This window comes from Globicephala melas, chromosome 3 (genome assembly GCF_963455315.2).
Source record: "Globicephala melas chromosome 3, mGloMel1.2, whole genome shotgun sequence".
NCBI lineage: Eukaryota > Metazoa > Chordata > Mammalia > Artiodactyla > Delphinidae > Globicephala > Globicephala melas.
The window spans coordinates 161,331,960-161,355,594 of NC_083316.1; the positions used below are offsets into that span (position 1 = coordinate 161,331,960).

A 23,635-nucleotide genomic window follows, 5' to 3' on the forward strand; every position below is an offset into this window, starting at 1 on the left:
TAAGTTGTCATGCCTCTTCCTCATGTCTGAGCTCTAAGTTTCAAATAATGTTTTAACCTATCAAATCAGGGGAAAAAGTGAAGAATTGTGTCTGTGACAAATATTACACAAGTTAAAAGCAACACTTCCCCACAGGAATATTTACATTCAGGCAGCTGCTTCTGATTACTTCTAATGGCCTGGATGACTTTAGGACAGTGTGACCAGCTGGGCTTTTTTACAAGTTTGATTTCTACAGGCCTCCTGGACTCGCATGTTGGGTCATGGGACTAGAAGAAAAAGCTTCCAGTTCTTCACTGTGTTTTTATTTATTGAAACCTCATGCAGATTTGACCCTTTGCCTAATGGAGTGCTGTGAATGGTGGGGCGGTAAGGAAGAAGATGAAAGAATCTTTCTCACAAGGAATTAGTGGTCTTAAAGTGATAATATTTGTTTCATTCCTATAGCATTTCCCAACCATTTCCCAACATGCTGCGCACCATGCTGTTAGAGAGAAATGAGATGTTAGAGAGAAAAAATGTGATCACAGTAAAAATGTGTAAATAATTTGCATGTGCTCATCGTGCCATTAAACTCTAAAAAGGAGTGGGACTTCCCTATTGGCCCAGTGGTTAGGACCCTGTGCTTCCACTGCAGGGGGCCCGGGTTTGATCCCTCGTCGGGGAACCAAGATCCTGCACGCTGCACAGCATGGCGGGAAAAAAAAACCCAAAACACTTACGAAGGAGTAAGTGTGGACAGAGAGTAAGATTTTGATGATCATAGTTAGATAAAAGTCATAGATAAATGTTTGGAGAAGACAGACTCACACATAACCCTCCTATAGATGGAGTATAGATGTCTAGTGCTGTCAGTGTCATGCATCTGACTGTACATTTATTTGGGATATTTTTAGGACTCAGTAGCTTTTGAGGATGTAGCTGTGAACTTCACCCTGAAAGAGTGGGCTTTACTGGATCCTTCACAGAAGAAACTACAGAGATGTGATGCTGGAAATCTTCTGGAACCTGGCCTCAATAGGTAAGGACGACAACATTTTCCTTCACTTTGTCAGTTTGAGAATGAGTTTTCTTGCCCACTGACGTTGTTCCAAGATGTGGAACGTGGAAAAGGAAGAATGTTGGTAAGTAAACTAGACATGGTCACAGCTCTAGGCATGGACCTAGACTCTAATAGTTTTTCTGTAACTTCTAATACTTTGGAATTATTTTTCTGGGTCTACATTTTAGGGAAAACATGGGAAGATCATGTCATTGAAGATCAGTACAAAAACTAGGAGAGAAAACTAAGCTGAGTTGCACTCACATTGAGAAGCAGTATCTCATGTGAGCATCCTAGTATGTTATGATATTTTTTAAAAAAGTAAACACAGAAACTAACACACGATTGTAAAGCAATTATACTCCAATAAAGATGTTAAATAAATAAATAAATAGAAGCAAACAACAAATAATCCCTGCTTTAAATGTATTTATTAGAAATTTTTCAAAAACAAAAACAAAAGAAAGAAAAAATTTCCCCAAAATACTGTCTGAAATGTGACATAGTCATTCAGTGTTTGCAAAATATTTCTCTTGGAAACAGTATTAGTAAACCCTACCTATGAATGTTACCGTTTAAATAGTCTCAAGGGTGAAGTTCTCTTGCAGAGCATTCAGTATATTCAATTTCAAACAATTCAGGCGAGGGAGAAACTCTACACTATCCCTATAAATCATAATGAATATAATAAGTATAAAATCATTAATAAAGAAATAATTAACAGTGTGCTTCTCATTATTTACAGAAGTCATATGGTTGAGGCACTCTGTGAAAATAAAGAGGGTAGTCCATGTGGAGAAAACTTCAGCCTTATTCCAAATCTCAGTCTGAACAAGAAAACTACTGGAGTAAAACCACATGAATGCGGTGCATGTGAAAAAATCTTTACATGTCATTCATCCCTTAATAGACATATGAGATGTCACACTGAACACAAACCATATGAGTATCAGAAATATGGAGAGAAGACGTATAAATGTAAGGCATGTGGGAAAGCCTTTAGTTATCTGCAGTGTTTTAAAAAACATGAAAAATCACAATGGAGAGAAAATGTATAAATGTAAAGACTGTGGGAAAGCTTTTATTATGTGTCTCAAAACCCTTCGAAGACACGTGATAACGCATACTGGAGATGCTCCTTATAAATGTAAGGAATGTTGGAAAGCCCTCAGTTGTTCCAGTTACACTTTTTTTTTTTTTTTTTTTGGTGCGGTATGCGGGTCCCTCACTGCTGTGGCCTCTTCCGCTGCGGAGCACAGGCTCTGGACGCACAGGCTCAGTGGCCATGGCTCACAGGCCCAGCCACTCCGCAGCACGTGGGATCCTCCCGGGCCGGGGCACGAACCCGTGTCCCCTGCATCGGCAGGCGGACTCTCAACCACTGCGCCACCAGGGAAGCCCTCCAGTTACACTTTGAGTGCATGAAAGAACTCACACTGAAAAGAAACCCTATCATTGTAAACACTCTGGAAGAGCCTATAGATATCAAACACATGACAGAACTGGCACAGTAGAGCAGTTCTATGAATGTAAGCAATGTAGTAAGGCTTGTATTTCCCTTTGAGGTTTAAAAATACATGAAAGAAATCACACTGGAGAGAAACCCTACAAATGTAACGAATGTGGTAAAGCTTTCAATTCTCATCTAGGTTTCAAAATACATGAAAGAAATCACAGTGGCGAGAAACCATATGAATGTAAAAAACATACCAAAGCATTCAGCTGCCCCAGTTCTCTTCAAAGACATGGAAGAATTCATACTGGAGAGAAACCCTATCAATGTAAGGCATGTGGGAAAGCCTACAGATACCAGAGTTCCTTACATACACACAAGAGGACTCACAAAGGAGAGAAACCCTATGAATGTAAGCAGTGTGGGAAAGCCTTTCTCTTTCTAGCTTCTGAGCACACATGATCATTCACAGTGGAGATGGACCTTATAAATGTAAGGAATGTGAGAAAACATTCTTTTCTCCCAGTTCATTTCAAATACAAGAAAGGAGACACACTGGAGAGAAACCCTATGAATGTAAAATATGTGGTAAAGGCTTCAGTTGTTCCAGTTATGTGCAAGTACATGAAAGAATTCATACTGGAGAGAAACCCTTTATTTTATTTATTTATTTTTTAAAACATTTTTATTCTTTTCTTTTTGACTGCATTGGGTCTTTGTTACTGCACGTGGGCTTTCTCTAGTTGTGGCGAGCGGGGGCTACTCTTCATTGCAGTGCACGGGTTTCTCATTGCAGTGGCTTCTCTTGTTGCAGAGCATGGGCTCTAGGTGTGTGGGCTTCAGTAGTTGTGGCTCGTGGGCTCTAGAGTGCAGGTTCAGTAGCTGTGTCACACGGGCTTAGTTGCTCCGCAGCAGGTGGGATCTTCCTGGACCAAGGCTCAAACCCGTGTCCCCTGCATTGGCAGGTGGATTCTTAACCACTGTGCCACCAGGGAAGTCCTGAAAGAAACCCTTTAAATGTGATAAATGTGGGAAAGCCTTCATTTATCACACAAACTTTCAAAGACATATGAGACTTCACACTGGAGAGAAACCATACAGATGTGAAGAACGTGGGAAAGACTAGTGGTCCCAGTTCATCCCAAAGGCATGAAAGGAGTCACTGGATACTCTTGAATGTAAACAACATGGGAAAGACTTCATTTGACCCCATCCCTACATATTAAAACTCTCATGGAAAAGAAAAAAAAATGTGGGTAACATTAGAAAACTTGCTAGAAATTAATCTATGTATAAAGCATAAGAAAAATTTCAATATGAAAGAATTATAAAAATTTAAATATGTTTGCTAAGCCTCTTTCTTAAAGGACATCATTGGACTGTGGATTTTTACCAATTATTGTTTTTATTATTTTATTTTTATTTTTATTGAAGTATAGTTGCTGTACAATATTATATGTTACAGGCATACAATATAGTTATTCACAATTCTTATACTTCATTTGTAGTTATTATAAAATATTGACTGTATTCCTTGTTTGTACCATATATCCTTGTAGCTTATTTTATACCTTCCTACCAATTACTTTTAGAAACGGTGATTGAAGTGAGGTAATTCTGTGAGTTGCCTTTCAATAGTAATACATAAGATTAATAGGTAGTTCTTTTTTGTTAAATGAGTTAATGATATTTTCTCTTTGTATTTTGAAGCCTCTTGAACTGATGGGTAAATTGAAGTGTATTTCCAATATGCAGTTAGGTTTAATTTTTTAATAACATTTTATTTGTTCTGTGTTAAGTGGCCACTGAAAATGACAGTGTGGTATTTGTTGGGATTTTCCTACTGGCCTTGTGAAAGTTCCTTGATGTCTCTAGTTTATTAGGTATAGTCTACCTTTCTTACTGAAAAGCTCCTTTTTTAGGGTGACAGGTATAAGAGTCTTTTTCCATTTTCCATACTAGTAAACAGTTGAATAAATATTTATGTATGCCTCATTTATGAAAGAATATAGTTTCCTGTGAATTATTATTTTCATATTTGGGCCTTTGCTTTATATCTTTCCTTCTGACTATAATTTGGTGAATAGACTTTGAATTAAGAAGAGTGGCCTGTGGGAATTCCCTGGTGCTCCAGTGGTTAGGACTCAGCACTTTCACTGAGTGAACCCAGGCATGGTCCTGGGTTTAATCCCTGGTCAGGGAACTAAGATCCCACAAGCCATGCAGCATGGCAAAGAAAAAAAAAGAAGAAGGCCTGTGATGGGACAAAGAATCTGGAGTTGGAGATATCCAGAGTAATTTAAGGAACTAGATTTTCCAGAATCCATCCTCTTAATGGTTCCTTGTCAGAATTTCCCAATAGCCTTACTTGCGTGAGATTTGAAAGGCAGAAGCAAAGAAGACATTACTCAGACTTTGTAGCCAGCAGAGGGAGAGACAGATACATAGGAGCTTTGAGAAAGCAATCTTCTAGCCCATTTTCCAGATTCTTTTTCCTTCCAGTGAAGAGTGTACTCAAAACGATGACCAGCTATTTCATTTCCATTTTCGTAGAGGTGTAGCTTTCCACTGATGTCTTCACTAGTTCCACCTCAAAGATTCATGAGAGTTTGGATTTTTTTTGTAAGGCCTCATGTATCCACCAGGAAACTAATTTAGGCTTTCATGGTTGGGAGTATTTACCCGGTCCTCTAGACTATGTCTGTGGAAAGTCTAACTTGTATAGGAAACACCTTATGTTGTTAACAGTGCTAGTGAGTATATTTTCCTGATTCACCATGACATTCACAATGGTGCAGCCAAAAAGAGCAACATGGGAGTTTGTTTCTCTGCTGCATTGTGCAGTGGCTGCCTTGACTCAGTCCTTCAGTGTGAGAATAAGCATCTTTCTCATATGGAGAAGACTGGGTGTTTTCTGTTAGTTATAGCTAACTATAATCCCTCAATATGTTTTCAGTTGTGTTTGTATGTGATTAAGAGTATGTACATTTTTTTGTCAAACAAATGCCAAACATATGTAAAATGAGATATATTAATATATCCTCTCAGGAAATGAAACTTTTCTAAACCATAATATGCTAACAAATTTTCATTTCCTGAGAGGATATATTAATATATCTCATTTTAATTATAGGTTTTCAAATGATCTTTGCAGTTTTCTTCATTTAATCATTATACATTGAGTCAATATTATTGTTTACATATAAGTTCAGGTATTTTTTCCCTCAGGCAAATTTTATTTTTTATTCTTTTCTAGTTAATTTTATCATGAAACTAATTTCTCATTCATTCTTAATACCAAAAACATAGATCATGGTTTTTTTCGGTATCATCCTTCCATTGATCCTCAGAATCATACTTAAAGTCAAAGAGGCGGGTGTAATGAATTCTAATAAGCAGAATGACCACAAGTACACGTGACTGCGGGGTGTAACATAAAAGGTTGCTAGGAGTTTTGAAGGATTTTGGCTCATATTGGATGATTCGATTGCTATTCAAGGTACCAAGATGTTTTTGTGTACTGACTGCTATGAGGAGGTAAACTTATTCCGTCATTGGTAATTGTAAACCTTTCTAGAAGACAAAAACAATGTAGTGGAACTAAACTTAATTCATGAGAAGCCCTAATTAGTCATATTAGTAAGAAGAGGGATATATTGGTCATTTCTATAATTTGGAATTGTCACTTTTATCATTTTTAGAGACATGGTTACAAAACACCCTTATTCTTGTCTTGATTTGTCATGGTCACTGTGTACCTTATCTCTTCAACAGGATAAGACTGGGCCTTGCAGTGAATGCAGGCCAACTCCCGGTCCTATGGAACAGCTTCTGCCTTTCCTACTTGTTATCTAAATATTGATGTGTTTCCCACAGTGTATTACACACCATTTACTATAAAGCACCTCAGTTAAAACACATGAATTCACTTCTTAGTATACCACATAATATTTTTAATATCTCCTTTATGACTCAACTAAGATCTATAAGTTTAGTTAAATTGTGAGAGAACATAAACCTAGCAGGTGAGAAAGACAGGACCTCTGTTCCAATCGCGTCTTTCTTTCTCAGAGACTGTACTCTTTTTTTATTTTCATATACTAAGGAAATTTTACTTTTTGAATTTATTTTATTGAAGTATAGTTAATTTACAGTGTGTTAATTTCTGCTGTACAGGAAAGTTCTTTGCATATATACATATATATGTATACATAAACATTCTTTTTCATATTCTTTTCCATTATAGTTTATCACAGGTTATTGAATATAGTTCCCTGTGCTATACAGTAGGTCCTTGTTGTTTATCTATTCTACAGGTTATTGAATATAGTTCCCTGTGCTATACAGTAGGTCCTTGTTGTTTATCTATTCTATATATAATAGTTTGCATCTGCTAATCCCAAACACCAATCCTTCCCTTCTCACCGACCCCCTCCCCCTTGGCAACCACAAGTCTGTTCTCTGTATCTGTGAGTCTGTTTCTGTTTTGTAGATAAATGCATTTGTCATATTTTAGATTCTACATATAAGTGATATCATATGGTATTTTTCTTTCAGAGACTCTACTTTTGATGCTAATGTTTCAACATCCCTCATTGCCATGCAGTTTAGAGTCAAGGTACCTCATTTAGCATAGATAATCAAGGCACTGTATGATTTGGTTATAGCTGTGTGAGACAAACAACTTCTTGCAGTCCTGTCGCTTATATTTTTGTGGGAAAAGAGACATGGTTAACAAATGGTAAAGCTTTGGTTTATAAGATGGAAATAAGGGCTTTGAAGGAAAGTGAAAAATGACATGTGATATAAAAGGCTGAGGTGTATACGTATCTCTTCTATCCTGGTATGGGTCTCAGTGAATGAAGATGTCATTACTGATCACTTATGTTTCTGCCGTGTAATACATATTAAACACTCTTCAGGAACTGCTTGAGTGTGGAAGTAGAGGGGGCAACATAGAACATCCTGCTTTCCTTGACTAACATAAAGATTCCCCATAAAGATAAAGATATGGATGTGGTTCATTTTCATTTTTGCAGTCATTACAAATTTTGTTTGTATAATATGTGGTCATGAGTGTGGACATTGTTATCTGGGACTGGAGACTTCCTGTTGATTTGGGCACAGATACTTCCACCATTCAGTCTAGGTTAGGGTTAGGGTTAGGGTTGTGTTTAACATCATTTGAGAGGATTTTCACTTTTATATAAATATTCAAAATATTGTACTATTTGGCATTAACATTTTACTGCTGTACAGACTAACACAGTGTATACCCCATTAAGCTGTGGAGTTCTTCTCAATTGGAGAAAGAGTTATATTTCTCTGCACCATTGTAGCCCATCCTGAGTTTATTCTATGAGTAGGTTTCCACTGTACTTCTCAGTGGAAACACCAAAAAGAGCTGTGCTTCTTTAGAGGAAATCATTCAAGGTATAATTGAGATGACCTGCAGAGGGAGAGAGCATATCATTTTAAGTAATACCCTAAAGGAGTGTAAAAGGAGAAGTGGGAAATTTTCAATGTCTTTGCATCGCACGGGTGGCTCGGGTTCTTTTGTTTCAGTGATCCACAATCCATAGCCTGTTTTGCTATTCACAGGTGGGAAACAACAGTAACAGCTTTGAAGTTTAAAACAGTGAAGGAAATTCAACCTTTTCCTTTTTTTAAAAAAAATGTTACCTTATGTATTGAAGGGGTTTCATTAAAATGGGTACCACAAGAGTGTTCTTTCTGGGGTGATGGATATTTTCCATCTTTTGATGACAGTATTACTATACATTTGTGAAAACTCAACAAGTATACTTAAAATTATATAACAAACGTTTTCATATGCTAGGAGAATGTTAAACTCTCCTGAACTTTGATTATGTGTTCAACTCTTTTTTCCACCACTGTGGGATCTTGCTTAGGAAGAAAGGACATGGGCCACAAGAGGCCTTTCTTACAACCCTGTCTTAATTGAAAAAACACCCTCTAGGGCTACACCTGCCGTCGCCTCATGCATATAACTAGGAGTGAAGTGGGAGGGTTCCCAGATCTCTTCTGAGTTTAAATCGGGTTCCTCGGACAGATCTATTGAAATACTGTGGTTCTGAAACAGAAAGGTATATCCCAAGTGGGATCTTCCTGGGGACATCCTCATTTGTGTGCATCAGCATCATTTCCTTCACGGCCATCCAGAGACCCTTTCCCCCTCTCAAGCCTACTCTGTGCTTACTTACGTGGAAACATCTTTAGAAATTCACACACGTCTCACTCTGGAATATCCTTCTGAGGCAACACCAGGGAGCTGTGAGTTGCAAGGGTGACAGAAGCAATTGGCAGAACCCATGTCACAGGCACATTCCATCAGCCACTGAGACCACAGGCATCACATGTTTACCAGATCTGCTTGCTTACTTATTCGTACAACACTAAAAAGTAACTGGCCTCGAAGTGGGAAACAAGCAGCTGTAGTATTTTTCGAAATAACGCTCAACATTATCTCCCCACATTGCTTTATTATAGAGGCTTTAGCAGGCTACTATTATGCATCCAAGAGTCTTTAAACATTCCATGGTGGACATAAGTTACCTAAGGCATCCTTATGCCAGAAACTATTCTTAGCTGTTACTGCGCACAAATACAGACCCCACTGCCGGCAGCTGAGAGTCTTTGTGTAATGGAGGACCTCCCAGGGCCTGAGCTGATGATCGCTTAAAGTCAGCTTCCCGTTTGGCATTGGGTCATAAATGCAGGGCCCCTCAGGCTTTCTAACCAGAGGCCTTCTCTTTGAACATATATTGGTATTTACAGAATAGAGCCAAACATGGTGCTGCTGGCATATCCCATCCAGAGGAGGAAGTGTGTTGCCCTGTTCTCTGATGGATGCCATCTGTTTTGAAGTAGGTCACTTTTCTAGACACATTGGCCATTTGGCGAGTCACTTGGGATCACATTAGTGACCAGGTAGCTCACATACTTTATCTAGAGTGTGCCGTCACCACACCTGACGGGGTCCACTGCAGAGATGCTGCATTTTGTCTCTAGGTCAAACAGGCCATCCGAGACGGAAGATTGGACCCAGGCATCAGATGGATTAGTCAAACTCCAGGCAATCATGCTAGCAGTAGAGAATTCCCTTGCCAAGAATCAGACTCATCTGCACATTGTTACAGATCCTTTGGCCGTTGCCCATGATCCACCTGTTTGATTACACCAATAACAACTCCTTATCCAAGGTTTCCCCCTTTGGCATAAAGAACTCTGAGATTAACTTGCCTCACAAAATCCATGTACAAACCAGTGGCATCCTTACTCTTCACATATTAAACCCTAATCTGAAGAGGCTCATTTCACTGTTCAGGGTAATAAATTTACTCAACTTTAAGACCACATACTTGTGCCTGAGCTCTAATGGTATTAAATTTGACCTGTGAGTAAATGGTAATCTATAACCATTTAGTGGTCTCTAATCTTTTTTTTTTTTCAGCTGCGTTGCACAGCATGCGAGATCTTAGTTCCCCAACCAGGTATCGAACCCGTGCCCCCTGCAGTGGAAGTGCACAGTCTTAACCACTGGATCACCAGGGAAGTTCCAAGTGGCCTCTAATCGAAAGGTTAGGCAAAATTCAAGGGACTTCCCTCCTCTACCACAGCTAACTTAGTGACTGACCGATGCACTTGAGGTGGAAAAACATACCACTGGTGATATAACTGATGGACTTACTTTACAGAGCAAGGAAGGGGTTCCTACAGCTTTTGAAAAACAGACCCTCATGCTCTCTGTTGGCTACTTGTTATGCTGTCACCATGACCCAAGATACAAGGAGCCACCAAGACACCCTAGAAATTATTGATATTATCAACTGAATTCTGGGACTACACAACACTGGGCTCTTGAAAAAGACATTCAGAGGACCTCCCCTAATGACCTCAGGTTATAACACTCATAGTGGCCTAATGGCTTACTTATACCTTGCTTTCTTCTTTTTCTTTTTTTTTTTTTTCTGCCACACTGTGGGATCTCAGTTCCCCGACCAGGGATTGAACCCGTGCCCCCTGCAGTGGAAGCATGGAATCCTAACCACTGGACCACCATGAAGTCCCACCTTTCTTTCTTTCTTTTTTAATTTTTGGCTGCGTTTGTTCTTCTTTGCCGCGCGTGGGCTTTCTCTAGTTGCGGCGAGCAGGGGCTACTCTTTGTTGCGGTGCACGGGCTTCTCATTGCAGTGGCTCTCTTGTTGCAGAGCACGGGCTCTAGGCGTGCGGGCTCAGTAATTGTGGCACACGGGCTCAGTAGTTGTGGCTCGTGGGCTCTAGAGCACAGGCTCAGTAGTTGTGGTGCACGGGCTTAGTTGCTCCGCAGCATGTGGGATCTTCCCAGACCAGGGCTCGAACCCATGTCCCCTGCATTGGCAGGCGGATTCTTAACCACTGTGCCACCAGGGAAGCCCCCACCTTGCTTTCTTATAGATAGGTCTTCCTCCTGTTGGAGCCATTAATTAGATTCAATCACCAGTCTTTGGAGCCTATTACTTTGTTCTGGTCATCAGGCTTACGGGCACCTTATAAGTAGAAGCCCTTCTATACTAGCCATTTCTATCAGAATGGTCACCTCTACAGGTCTTTGGTTTATTGTCATAGTGCACTCTGGACACCACTGTTATATCCAACTCCCTGGTCCCCCTCCTACCATCACCCGTAGTCTGTGCAACCTGTGTGTCAATATTTCATTTTGGGCACCCTCCTTCAAAACCCCCCTGGCCCACCCAACACAAATGTGCCATTTTTCTACCATTTGCACTCACGTGCTCATTATCATAGGAGACACAGACACCGAACTGTGCACACATGATGTCATTCAACGAGCACATCATTAATGCCAATCATGAAATGTCCAAGACACTCAAAATACATGTAGCAGACAGCTAATGTCTTAGATGTTTTCCATGAAGAACAACTCCCTGGCAGCCACGGGAGCTGATGTTCACTTGGCTTTGGACTATTCATTAGCCAGCCAGGGAGAGTTGTCTTCCTGTAAAAGAGCTGTTTGCTGCACGTGGGTAGGCTACACTGTCAAGGTGCCACCTATTACACAACAAATGAGACAACAAATTAAAAAATAACATTTTGAAAATATATGAACAGAATTCTGGGGTCCTACTGACACATCCCTGTATCTCTACTACACCCTGCGATGACTAGACTCAATTTTTTTTTTTTTGAGGATTCGTCATCTTTTTTTTTTTTTTTTTTTCTAGCCGCGCCACACAGCTTGTGGGATCTTAGTTCCCCAACCAGGAATCAAACCCAGGCTCTCAGCATTGAGAGCACAGAGACCAAACCACTGGACCACCAGGGAATTCCCGAGGCTTTGTCATCTTAATTGTAATATGTTCTTGTGCCTTACACATGGCTTTTCAATTAATATTCTAATTTATTTAAGTGAGATGTTTCATCATTCAGTCAATAAACCTCAGGAGTGAACTTTAATAAAAGACATTGGCCTCAACTTGATATTGGAGTCTTAATTGCTTCACATACCTGCTCACCCTGCCTGGCTCACAGTGAGTTAAATATTTACAAAGGTTGACACATGAGCCTTTTATTTTTGTGGCAGCAGGTAGGAGGGCCAAACATTGAAAACCTGCAGCTTCTACCCCTACACGCATTAAAGGGCCAGCCCATTCTCCTTTGCACAAGCCATCTGAACCCACTTACCCTTGCCCTACTCTCCTTTGAAAGTACTCGAGTAATAAACCTTTTTCTGTTTTCTGATGAATGTGACAACATTACTATGGACAACAGATCCCAGTTCAGGTAGGGTGTTAATCCTGCCCCCAAATACTGCAGTGGTAACACAGAAAGTAACCAATGGATAATGTCTTTTGGGTGACAGACAGGTGTTCAGTGTAGGGAATTTTTATAAGATGAGGAGAGAAACCCAAATAGAAAGATCCCAATGATATTGTTTTGTCATTGGTCACAAAAGAAAAACTTTGAAACCAACCGCATGGGCACTAGCAGTAGAATCAATAAGTGAAAATGATTTAGTCTCAAAAGGGAAAAATATAGAGCAACAGAGGTGAGTAGATGGATTCTGTTCATGCTTCTCCTTTTTAGAACAAAAAAAGTACTGAACAAACCAGAAATCCACACCCCTTCTTAGATCCATAAGATTTTTTTTTTTTTTTGGCCATGCCGCATGGCATGTGGGGTCTTAGTTCCCTGACAGGGATCGAACTCATGCCCCCAGCTGTGGAAGCGTGGAGTCCTCACCACCGGACCGCCAGGGAATTCCCTCCATAAGATACTTGAGGTTATATGGTAAACCAGTGCCCCCCAAATGAGAGTTGAGTATAGAGAATTACTGAAAGCGGAAGCCACTGGAGCCAGCAACTTCTAGGAAGTCATAAAGTTTAACAGAAGAATTGCTGGATACACAGTATAGACTAGCTTGAGAGTTAAAAGCTCTAAGAGGAGCCAGTCTTCTGGAGCCCCCCAAAATTCATTAGTTTTTCCTACAGGAGCCCAAGCAAGTTCTCAGTGGGAAGATTGGGAAAAATGGACTCATGCTTTATGCAGGAAATGGGGGGAAAATGTTTTGATACACACACAAAGCATTCTGTTCTCTGTAACTGAGGTCATCCCTCAAGAAAAACTAATTTGCCGAAGTCTTATCTGACTGGGGGAAGGGCAGCCAGACCACTTCCTGACCCTTCAGGTTTCTGATCTAACAAAAGGTGAGGAATAAAAGCCAGGAACCTCTCTGACATACATAGTCCAGGGATTCTCTCCCCGCAAAACATAACAGGTTTAATCATAACATGAGAACATTGTCCCATCACACACCTGACCACCATATCAACAGCGTTCCAGTATAAAAAGAGTGGATTAAAACAAATACCAGACACAGACTCTACCTATAAATGAATTTCTAGGGATACCCAAACACAGTAGCAGGGAAAAATACAAGGATACTAGGGGATATTGAAGCCCCTGACACTTAACCACTACAGCAAATATTAAACATAGTCTAATTCTGCACTTCCCTGGTGGCCTAGTGGTTAGAACTCGGTGCTCTCACTGCTGTGGCCTGGATTCAATCCCTGGTTGGGGAACATCCTGCAAACAAACACACAAGCAAAAACACAAAACAGTCTAATTCGTAGTCAAGGAAACATGAAACATCACACTAAAGGCCTATTTACCTCAGCCCTTATTGTGAAAACTCATAATATTTGGAATTTATTTTTGGCTGTGTTGGGTCTTCTTTGCTGCACACAGGCTTTCTCTAGCTGCGGCGAGCGGGGGCTACTCTTCGTTGCGGTGCGCGGGCTTCTTATTGCTGTGGCTTCTCTTGTTGTGGAGCACAGGCTCTAGGCACGCAGGCTTCAGTAGCTGTGGCTCGCGGCCTCTAGAGCACAGGCTCAGTAGCTGTGGCTGTCCCCTGCATTGGCAGGAGGATTCTTAACCATTGTGCCACCAGGGAAGTCCTGGAATTTATATAACATATGTGCTTCCTGGTTTCACTTCTTGGCTACAATTGTTTTGGTTTAATTTTTCCATAAGCAAGCATTTTGAATATTTTCCATAGTCTCGTGGTCCCTGGTCAGGTATTAGCCAACGGGAATTTCAAGCAGAAAACAGGTAAATGTTGGATTTGAGAGCAGGAGAGATAGATATCTTTCCATGTACATGCACATTTGAAGACAACATGAAATAGTTTTTTTTTAATTGGAGTATAATTGCTTTACAATGTTGTGTTAACTTCTGCTGTACAATGAAGTGAATCAGCTATATGGATACCTATATCCCCTCCTTCTTGGACCTCCCTCCCCACCCCCATCCCACCCATCTAGGTCATCACGGGGCACGGAGCTGAGCTTCCTGTGCTTTATAGCTTGTTCCCACTAGCTATCTATTTTATTCATGGTAGTGTATATATGTCCATCCTAATCTCCCAATGCATCCCACCCTCCCCTTCCCCACCGTGTCCACATGTCCGTTCTCTATGTCTATGTCTCTATTCCTGCCCTCAAATAGGTTCATCTGTACCATTGTTCTAGATTCCACATATATGCGTTAATATGAGATATTTGTTTTTCTCTTTCTGGCTTACTTCACTCTGTATGACAGACTCTACGTCCATCCACATCTCTACAAATGACCCAATTTTGTTCCTTTTTATGGCTGAGTAATTGAATAAAAAATAGGTTTCTTTATGCTTCAAACACTGTAAAGAGATAAACTGCAAAAACAATAAACATGGGGCTCCCCTGGTGTCGCAGTGGCTGGGAGTCCGCCTGCCGATGCAGGGGACACGGGTTCGTGCCCCGGCCTGAGAAGATCCCATGTGCCGCAGAGTGGCTGGGCCCGTGGGCCATGGCCGCTGAGCCTGCGGGTCTGGAGCCTGTGCTGCGCAACGGGAGAGGCCACAACAGTGAGAGGCCCGCATACCGCAAAAAAAAAAAAAAAAAAAGAAAAAAAAGAAAAAAGAATGAAACAGATCTCACTAGTCTACTAGACCCCAAGTTCAAAAAGGAGGTAATAAAAATGCTAAAGGAATTAAGAAAGATTACTTATAGAAATGCAGATAACTGTAGCAAGGAACTAGAAACTGTAAAGAGGAAACAGTCAAAATTAGACAACTCAACTGCTGAGATAAAAACCAATCTGGAAGCAATGAATAGCAGAGTAAATAACACAGTAGAACGAATAAGTGATCTGAAAGATGGAATAATGGAAATCACCCAATCGTAACAGCAGACAGAAAGACAAATTTTAAAAAATGAAAGCAACATATGAGATCTATGGGATAATATGAAGCATGCCGACCTGTGCATCATAGGGGTTCCAGAAGAAAGAGAGAGCGGGGATTGAAAAATGTATTTGAAGAAATTATGGCTGCCAACTTCGCAAACCTAAAGAAGGAAATAGATGTCCAGGTATAGGAAGCACAGAGGGTCCTAAACAAGATGAACCCAAACAGACCCATACCAAGACATATCATAATTAAAATGGCAAAAGTTAAAGATAGAGGATTCTAAAGGCAGCAAGAGAAAAACAAAGAGTCAGTTACAAGGGACCCTGCATAAGGCTATCAGTTGATTTCTCTGCAGACACTTTGCAGTCCAGGAAGGAGTGGCATGATATATTCAAAATCCTGAAAAGGAAAAACCTGTAACGTAGGATACTCTACCCAGCAAGATTACCATTTAGAATAGAAGGAGAAATAAAGAATTTCTTAGACAAGCAAAAACTAAAAGAATACAGCAACACTAAACCTAACCTAAAAGAAATATTGAAAGGTCTTTTCTAAATAGAAAAGTAGCATGAATCTATAGGAAAGGGAAAATCACCATAGGAAAGGCAAATATACAAAGGGATTGAAGGTCATTTAATAAGCCAGTACGTAGATTAAAAAACAATCAAAAAACTTTTGTAAAAGCAATTATGACTACAATCAACAGCAAAAGGGTAAACATGAAAATGTAAAATAGGACATCAAAATCACAAAATGTGGAGGAGGGCAGTAAAAAATGTATTAATACATCTTTTAGAATATGTTTGACTTTATACGACAGTCTAAAGCAAGTAGATATAGTTATGGGTGTCCCGTGGCTACTGCTGGCTCACTGATGGGTAGAGCCAGGTCCCAGGATCTCTGGTTGCAGGGCCCTGGGGATCCTAGAGCTGGTGTTGGCCCACTGGTAGGCAGGAACAGTTGGTGGCACAGCTGGCTGCAGTGTCTGGGGTTTCCCAAAGCTTGTGTCAGCCAGCTTGTGGTGGGACCAGATCCCTGGGCAGGTGGCTTAGGGACCTGAGGTGTCTCAGAGCTGGTGCTGGCCTGCCGGTGGGTGGGCTGGGCCCTGCTACAGCATGTTGTAGGACTATGGTAGTTCTGTGCTAGTGTCTACCCGCTGGTGGGCAGGGTTAGTGCCCAGGAGATCCTGGGGCTGGTGCCCATCCACTGGGGGGTGAAATCAGGTCCTAGGGCTGGTGCTGGACCACTGGCAGGCAGAGCTCATCCTGGAGTCTCTGGCTGAAGGGTCCAGGGGTCCCAGAGCTGGTGTCAGCCTATTGGTGGGTAGGGCCAAGGCCCAAGGGTTTCTGGGGCCAGTGCTGGCTCACTGGTGGGTAGAGCCCTATCCTGGGAATTCTGCCTGCAGAGCTCTGAGGGTCCTGGAGCTGGTGTTAGCCTGCTGATGGGCAGCGCTGGTTCCTCACACAGCTGGCTGCAGGGATCAGGGTGCTCCAAAGCTTGTGTCAGCCTGCCGGTGGGTGGAACTGGATCCCGTGGCAGCTGGCTGAGGGGCCCAAAGTGGCTCAAAGCTGGTGTTGGCCTTCTGGTGGGCAGGGCCGGGGCCCAGGGAGTCCTGGGGCTGGTGCCAGCCTGCTAGTGAGTGGGCTGTGTCCTGCCACAGAAGGCTGCGGGGCTGCAGTGGTCTTGGGGCTGGCCATGAATGCAGGACCCTTCAGGCTTTCCAACCAAATGTCTCCTCATTAAATATCCATTGGTGCGTACAGAATAGAGTCAAAAATGGCACCTCTGGCATATCCCACCGAGACAAGAAAGTGTGTTCCCGTATTGTCTGATACAATCCATTCTGGAAGAGGCCAACTTTCTAGGCACATTATCCACTTTGGGAGTCACTTGGGAGCAGATGAATGACCAGGAAGTTGATATTTTTTATGGACAATGTGCCATAACCAATTCTGATGGGTTCCATTGCAGAGATGCTGCATTCTGTCCCGAGATCAAACGGGCCATCCATGATTAAGACTGGACCCAGGCATGAGACTGGTCACAATCCAGGCAACTATGCTAGCAATAGATAAGTCGCTGCCCAAGAATCAATCTAGCTCACCTGCACAGTGTTACAGATCACTTGGCCACTGCCCATGATCTACCTGCCTGGTCTCACCAATTAAAAACAAGGTCGCCCCCTTTGGCATTAAGAACTCTGAGAATAATTTGCCTCACAATACCGAAGTACAAATCAAATGCCACTGCTTATACTGCACATATTAAACCTCAGTCTGCAGAGGCTCATATCATTACACCTGAGATCTGATGGTATTAACCTTGGCCCTGTGAGCCCCTGTAATCCATAACCATGTAGAGACTTCTAAAGTTTAAGCAAAATTCAAAGGACTTCCCTTGTGACCACCTGGAGGGGTGGGATAGGGAGGATGGGAGGGAGGGAGACGCAAGAGAGAAGAGATATGGGAACATATGTATATGTATAGCTGATTCACTTTGTTATAAAGCAGAAACTAACACACCATTGTAAAGCAATTATACCCCAATAAAGATGTTAAAAAAAAAACAAAAAACAAAGGACTTCCCTTTTCTGCCATGGCTAACTTAGTGACCAACCAATGATACACTTGATGTGAACAAACACAACACTGATAATATAATCAAGGGACATAACTTTCCTGACCAAGGAAAGGGTCCCTACAGCTGATGGCAAACAGACTTTCTTTTTTTTTAAGGAAATGGAGATCCATTGTTTTTTTGTTTTGTTTTGTTTTTATAAATTTATTTTATTTATTTACTTTTGGCTGCGTTGGGTCTTCATTGCTGCACGTGGGTTTTCTCTAGTTGCGGCGAGCGGGGGCTACTCTTCGTTGCGGTGCACGGGCTTCTCATTGCGGTGGCTTCTTGTTGCGGAGCACGGGCTCTAGGCGTGCGGGCTTCAGTAGTTGTGACGCGTGGGCTCAGTAGTTTTGGCTCACGGGCTCCAGAGGGCAGGCTCAGTAGTTGTGGCGCACAGGCTTAGTTGCTCCACAGCTTGTGGGATCTTCCCGGACCAGGGCTCGAAACCATGTCCCCTGCATTGGCAGGCGGATTCTTAACCACTGCGCCACCAGGGAAGTCAGAAAGTCAAACAGACTTTCTAGGGCCCCTCACCCCCTCTACTGACTACTTGCTATGCTCTGACTATGGTAGATACTTATATAGAGTAAACTCTTTCTATCATACGTGAACCTACTGAAACCGAAATGAAATGACTCACCAAGACACTCTATATATTATTGATATTATCAACTGAATTATGAAAAAAAAACACTGGGTTCTTGAAAAAGGCATTTGGTAGACCTTGTACCTCTCTTACAACCCTAGTATACAACCCTCATAGGTTATCTTAATGCCCACTTAAACCTTGCTTTCTTAGAGTTAGGTCTTCCTGCTGCTTGAGGCATTACTTAGATTCACTCCCCCAGTCTTTGGGACCAATAACTTGGTCTGATCATCAAACTTACTGGCACCTTATAAGTAGAGGCCTTTCTATACCAGACATTTCTGTCAGACTGGTCACTCATGCAGGTCTTCAGTTGATGGTCATGGTGCACCCTGGCCACTCCCTGCTCTTCTTCCTAACATCACCTGTAATCTGTGTACCCTGCACGTCAGTATTTCATTTGGGGCACCCTCCTTCAAAATCCCTCCAGCTCATCCCACATGAATGTGCTGTTTTCCTACCATTTGCACTCAGGTGCTCGTTGTACTGAAAGTCACTGGCACTGACCTGGTCACACATGATATCATTCAACAAACACACCATTAATACCAATCGTGAAATGTCCAAAACACTCTAATTATAGGTGGCAGACAGCTAATACTTCAGATGTTTTCCTTGAAGGAAAACTCCTTGGCAGTCATGGTAGCTGGTGACCACTTGGCTTTTGACTATTAGCCATCAGAGAGAGTTCTGTTCCCCTAAAAGCGATATTGGCTGCATGTGGGTAGGCTCCACTAGCAAGGTGCCCCAGGAACACAACAAATGAGACAACAAATTAAGATAGGTAATTGCAAAACAAAGCAACTGACAAGAGGTTAATCTCTAAAAACACAAACAGCTCATGCAGCTCTATATTGAAAAAAAAAAACCAACCAAAAAATGGGCAGAAGATCTAAATCCAAAGAAGACATACAGATGGCCAAGAAGCACATGAAGAGATCCTCAACATCACTAATTATTAGAGAAATGCAAATCAAAACTACAATGAGGTATCACCTCACACCGGTCAGAACGGCCATCATCAAAAAGTCTACAAACAGTAATTGCTGGAGAGGGTGTGGAGAAAAGGGAACCGTCTTACACTGTTGGTAGGAATGTAAATTAGTACAACCACTATGGAGAACAGTATGGAGGTTCCTTAAAAAACTGAAAATAGAAGTACCGTATTATCCAGCAATCCCACTCCTGGGCATATATACGGAGAAAACCGTACTTCAAAATGATATATGCACCCCAGTGTTCATTGCAGCACTATCTACAATAGCCAAGACACGGAAGCAACCTAGATGTCCATTGACAGAGGAATGGAAGAAGAAGATGTGGTATATATATATATATATATACACACACACACAATGGAATATTAATCAGCCATAAAAAAGAATGAAATAATGCTATTTGAAGCAACATGGATTGACCTAGAGATTATCATACTAAGTGAAGTAAACTAGACAAAAACAAACATCATATGATATCGTTTATATGTGAAATCTTTAAAAAGTGATACAAATGAACTTATTTGCAAAACAGAAAGACTCACAGACTTTGAAAACAAATTTATGGTTACTAAAGTGGAAACGGGGGGGGGAAGGGATAAATTAGGGGTTTGGGATTAACAAATACACACTACTATATATAAAATAATCAACAAGGACCTACTGTATAGCACAGGGAACTCTACTCAGTATTCTGTAATAGCTTATATGGGAAAATAATCTGAAAAATAATGGATATATGTATATGTATAAATGAATCACTTTGCTGGTACCTGAAACTAACACAGCATTGTAAATCAACTGTACGCTAATGTAAAATAAAAAAATTTTTTTAAAGGGCAAAAAACAAAATAAGTAATTAGATTACTAAAATATTTGAACAAATTCGGGAAGTATACTGACACGTTCCTGGCTCTCTCCAACACCCTGGGATGACTGAATTCAAATCTTTCCTTCAGGCATTGTCATCTGAATTATGTTGCTTGTGCCACATATTTCTGCAGCAAAGACGGGTCTATTTGGGATCAGCAGAGGACCACAATTCAGGGTCTGGAACTATGGCAAGCCATAGGCAAGTCCCCACACAGCAAGGACAGAACACTTTCAGAGAGAGGGAAAGGAAGATGGGAGGGCTGTAGGAAACAAAGAGTCCATGGCTTTTCATTGAATGAGTCCTTGCCAGGAACCAAGAGGAGTCTTTTTTTTTTCCCTGTTGGGCTTGGCTATGTCCTAGAGTGTGAGAACTCCCCCTTCTGGTCTCTCAACTCTATTTTAATTGTGGTTTCTATTTGTTAATTTTTTACAGAGATGTGTCGTCATTCAGTCAGTAAACCTAAGGAGTAAACATTAGAAAAGACACTGACTTCATTTTTCATATCTGACTCAATCTGCTTGAGACAACTGCTCACCCTGCCTGGCCCACAATGGGTAAACAAGTTAGGAAGGTTGACGTATGCCCCTGTCTTTTTTGTGTCAGCAGGTAGTATGATCCAAACTTGAAAACCTACAGCCTCTACCTCTGTACACATTAAAGGACCAACTCATTCTCCTTTGCTCAAGCCACCTCAAACCACTTACCCTACATTCCTTAGAAAGTACCTTTGTGTAATAATTTTTTAAAACTTTGCTTGATGCATGTGGCGACAGCAGTCTTAACATCTGATTCATTTTAGGTAGGGGGTTGATCCTGCCTCCAAAGGGCAGTGATAAAACAGAAAGTGGTTACAATGGAATATGTCTTTGGGGTTATAAACACACATTCAGGGTAGGGGATTTTTATAAGACGAGGAAAAGAAATCCAAATACAGATATCCACGTATGATAATGTTTTTAGATGCATTGGTCACAAAAGAAAACCTTTGAAGCTTCCTACGTGGCTCTAGCAGTAGAATGAATAAGTAAAAAGGCTGTAGTCTCACAAGTGAGCAGCACAAGTGAATGGATGGTTTCTGTTCCAATATATAAAAACTCAGAGTGATCATTCTTGTCTTCACAACAAGAAAATACCTGATGAACCTGAAAAGCAATACCTGTTCTTAGATTTAAGAGAGATTTGAGATTACATGGCATAACAATGTTCCCCAAAATGAGAGACAGGTGAATACAGAGAATAACCACTTACCTGGAGGAGAAACAACTGGAGTCCACAAACTCTAGGAGCACAGAAACTGTTAACAATGAATTTACTGGAGACCCAGATTGGACTTGCTTGAGAGTTAAAAGCTTTAGTGAGTTCTGTCCTAAGGAACCCCACAAACTCATCAATTTTTTCCTGCAGGATCCGAAGCAGGTTCTCACCTTGAAGAATGGAAAAAAATGACCTCATTCTTCATGCAGAAAATGATAAACACACAAAGCGTTCTGTTCTCTGTAACTTAGACCATTCCTTAAAGAAAACTTATTTGCTAAAACCTTATCTTATTGGGGAAAGAGGATAACTCCCAGACCCTTCAAATTTCCTCTCTACAAAAGATGAGGAATAAATCTTTTGCTAAGAAACTGTTCTGAAGTTTATAGTCAAGGGATTTTGTCCCACCAAAACATTACAAGTTTAATCATAACATAAAAGAACGTTTTCCCACCCAAATACCTTCCCACCATATCAACAGGGCTCCAGTATAAAGAGTGAATTGAAACAGAGTTGCTAGACACAGGCTACTTAAGATAGGCTTTCTAGGGATACCCAAACAGGACACTCGTATGCAGTATAAGTAGTAGTAAAAGGGAAGTTTATAGTGATAAACATCTACACTAAGAAAGAAAGATATCAAATTAACAACCTAACACCTCAGGGAACTAGAAAAAGAACAACAAACTAAACTCAAAGTATAAAACAAATCCTCTGAAAACTACAAAACATGGTAAAAGAAATTAAGAAATGTATAAATAAGTGGGAAAACTCCCAATTTCATGGTTCAGAAGACTTCACATTGTTGAATTGCTGCTACTCCACAAAATGATCTAGAGATTCAAAATACCTATCATAATCCCAGCTGTAATCTTTATAGATATTGGCAAGCTGTTTCATAAATTTATGTGGAATTTCAAGGGAACTAGATTAGCCAGACCAATCTTGAGAAAGATAAACAGGAAATTCCCTGGTGGTCCGATGGTTAGGACTCCGAGATTCCATTGCCAAGGGCCTGGGTTCAATCCCTCATCAGGGAAATAAGATTCCGCAAGCTGCTCAGTGCGGCCTAAAAAAAAAAAAAAGAAAGAAAAACAAAGTAGTAGTATTAACATTTCCTGACATCAAAGTGTTACCGAGCCCAAGCTCTCGCTCTGCTCGCCGCACGACAGCCAATGAATCGGAGACGAGGTGTTGAGACAAGGAAAGCCGGCCGATGGAGAAGATGGCAGACCAAAGTCTCAACATAACCATTTTATTGGGGTTTGGATGCCAGTTTCTTTTATAACACAGAGAGGGGGTGGAGATGAGGAAGTAAAGTAAAAAGGCCATAAGTTTTGCAAATATCACCTGGAATGGCCAGCCTCGGAGGGGATGTGTTAATTTCTTCTTTCTTGTAGCCATCCACAAGTGGACAGGTTCCAGATGTTTCCCTGAACAAAGGCACTTTGGTTCAACATTCAGGCAGAGGGGCAGGGTTCCCCAAGGCATGCCATTATGTATAGACAGTATCCTTTTAGTGAACAAAAGCAGAGGAAAACAAAGGTTAAAGTAAAAGAAATAGATCCCACGTGTAGTCAGATTTGGCTCTCCCCTGTTACAAAAGCATTATACTAAGCAAAAGTAATCAAGATAGTATGAAATTGACACAAGGCTAGACCATAAACATTTATGGAACAGATTGAGAACTGAGAAATAAGCCCCTATATCTGTGGTCAACTGATCTTTGACAAAGGTACCAAAAATGGGGAAAGAATATTCTTTTCATAAATTGCTGCTGGGCCAACTAGACAGCCATATGCAAAGAAAGAGGTTGTACCGTTACATCATACCATAATCAATAATTTACCAAAAAAGATCAAAGACCTAAACATAAAACAATATAATACCAATAAAGATGTTAAAAAATAAATATATAAAATACTTTGATAAAACATAGGGAACACTTTATGACCTTGGATTTGGCAAAATACTGTTAGATATGTGACACCAAGAGCAGTA

The 23,635-nt window shown here is 41.0% G+C and overlaps 1 pseudogene; it reads left to right on the forward strand.

Moving 5' to 3' along the window:
• Positions 1–263: 263 nt before the first annotated feature.
• On the forward strand, positions 264–3,621 carry LOC115865536 (zinc finger protein 709-like; annotated as a pseudogene).
• The last annotated feature ends 20,014 nt before the right edge of the window (positions 3,622–23,635 follow it).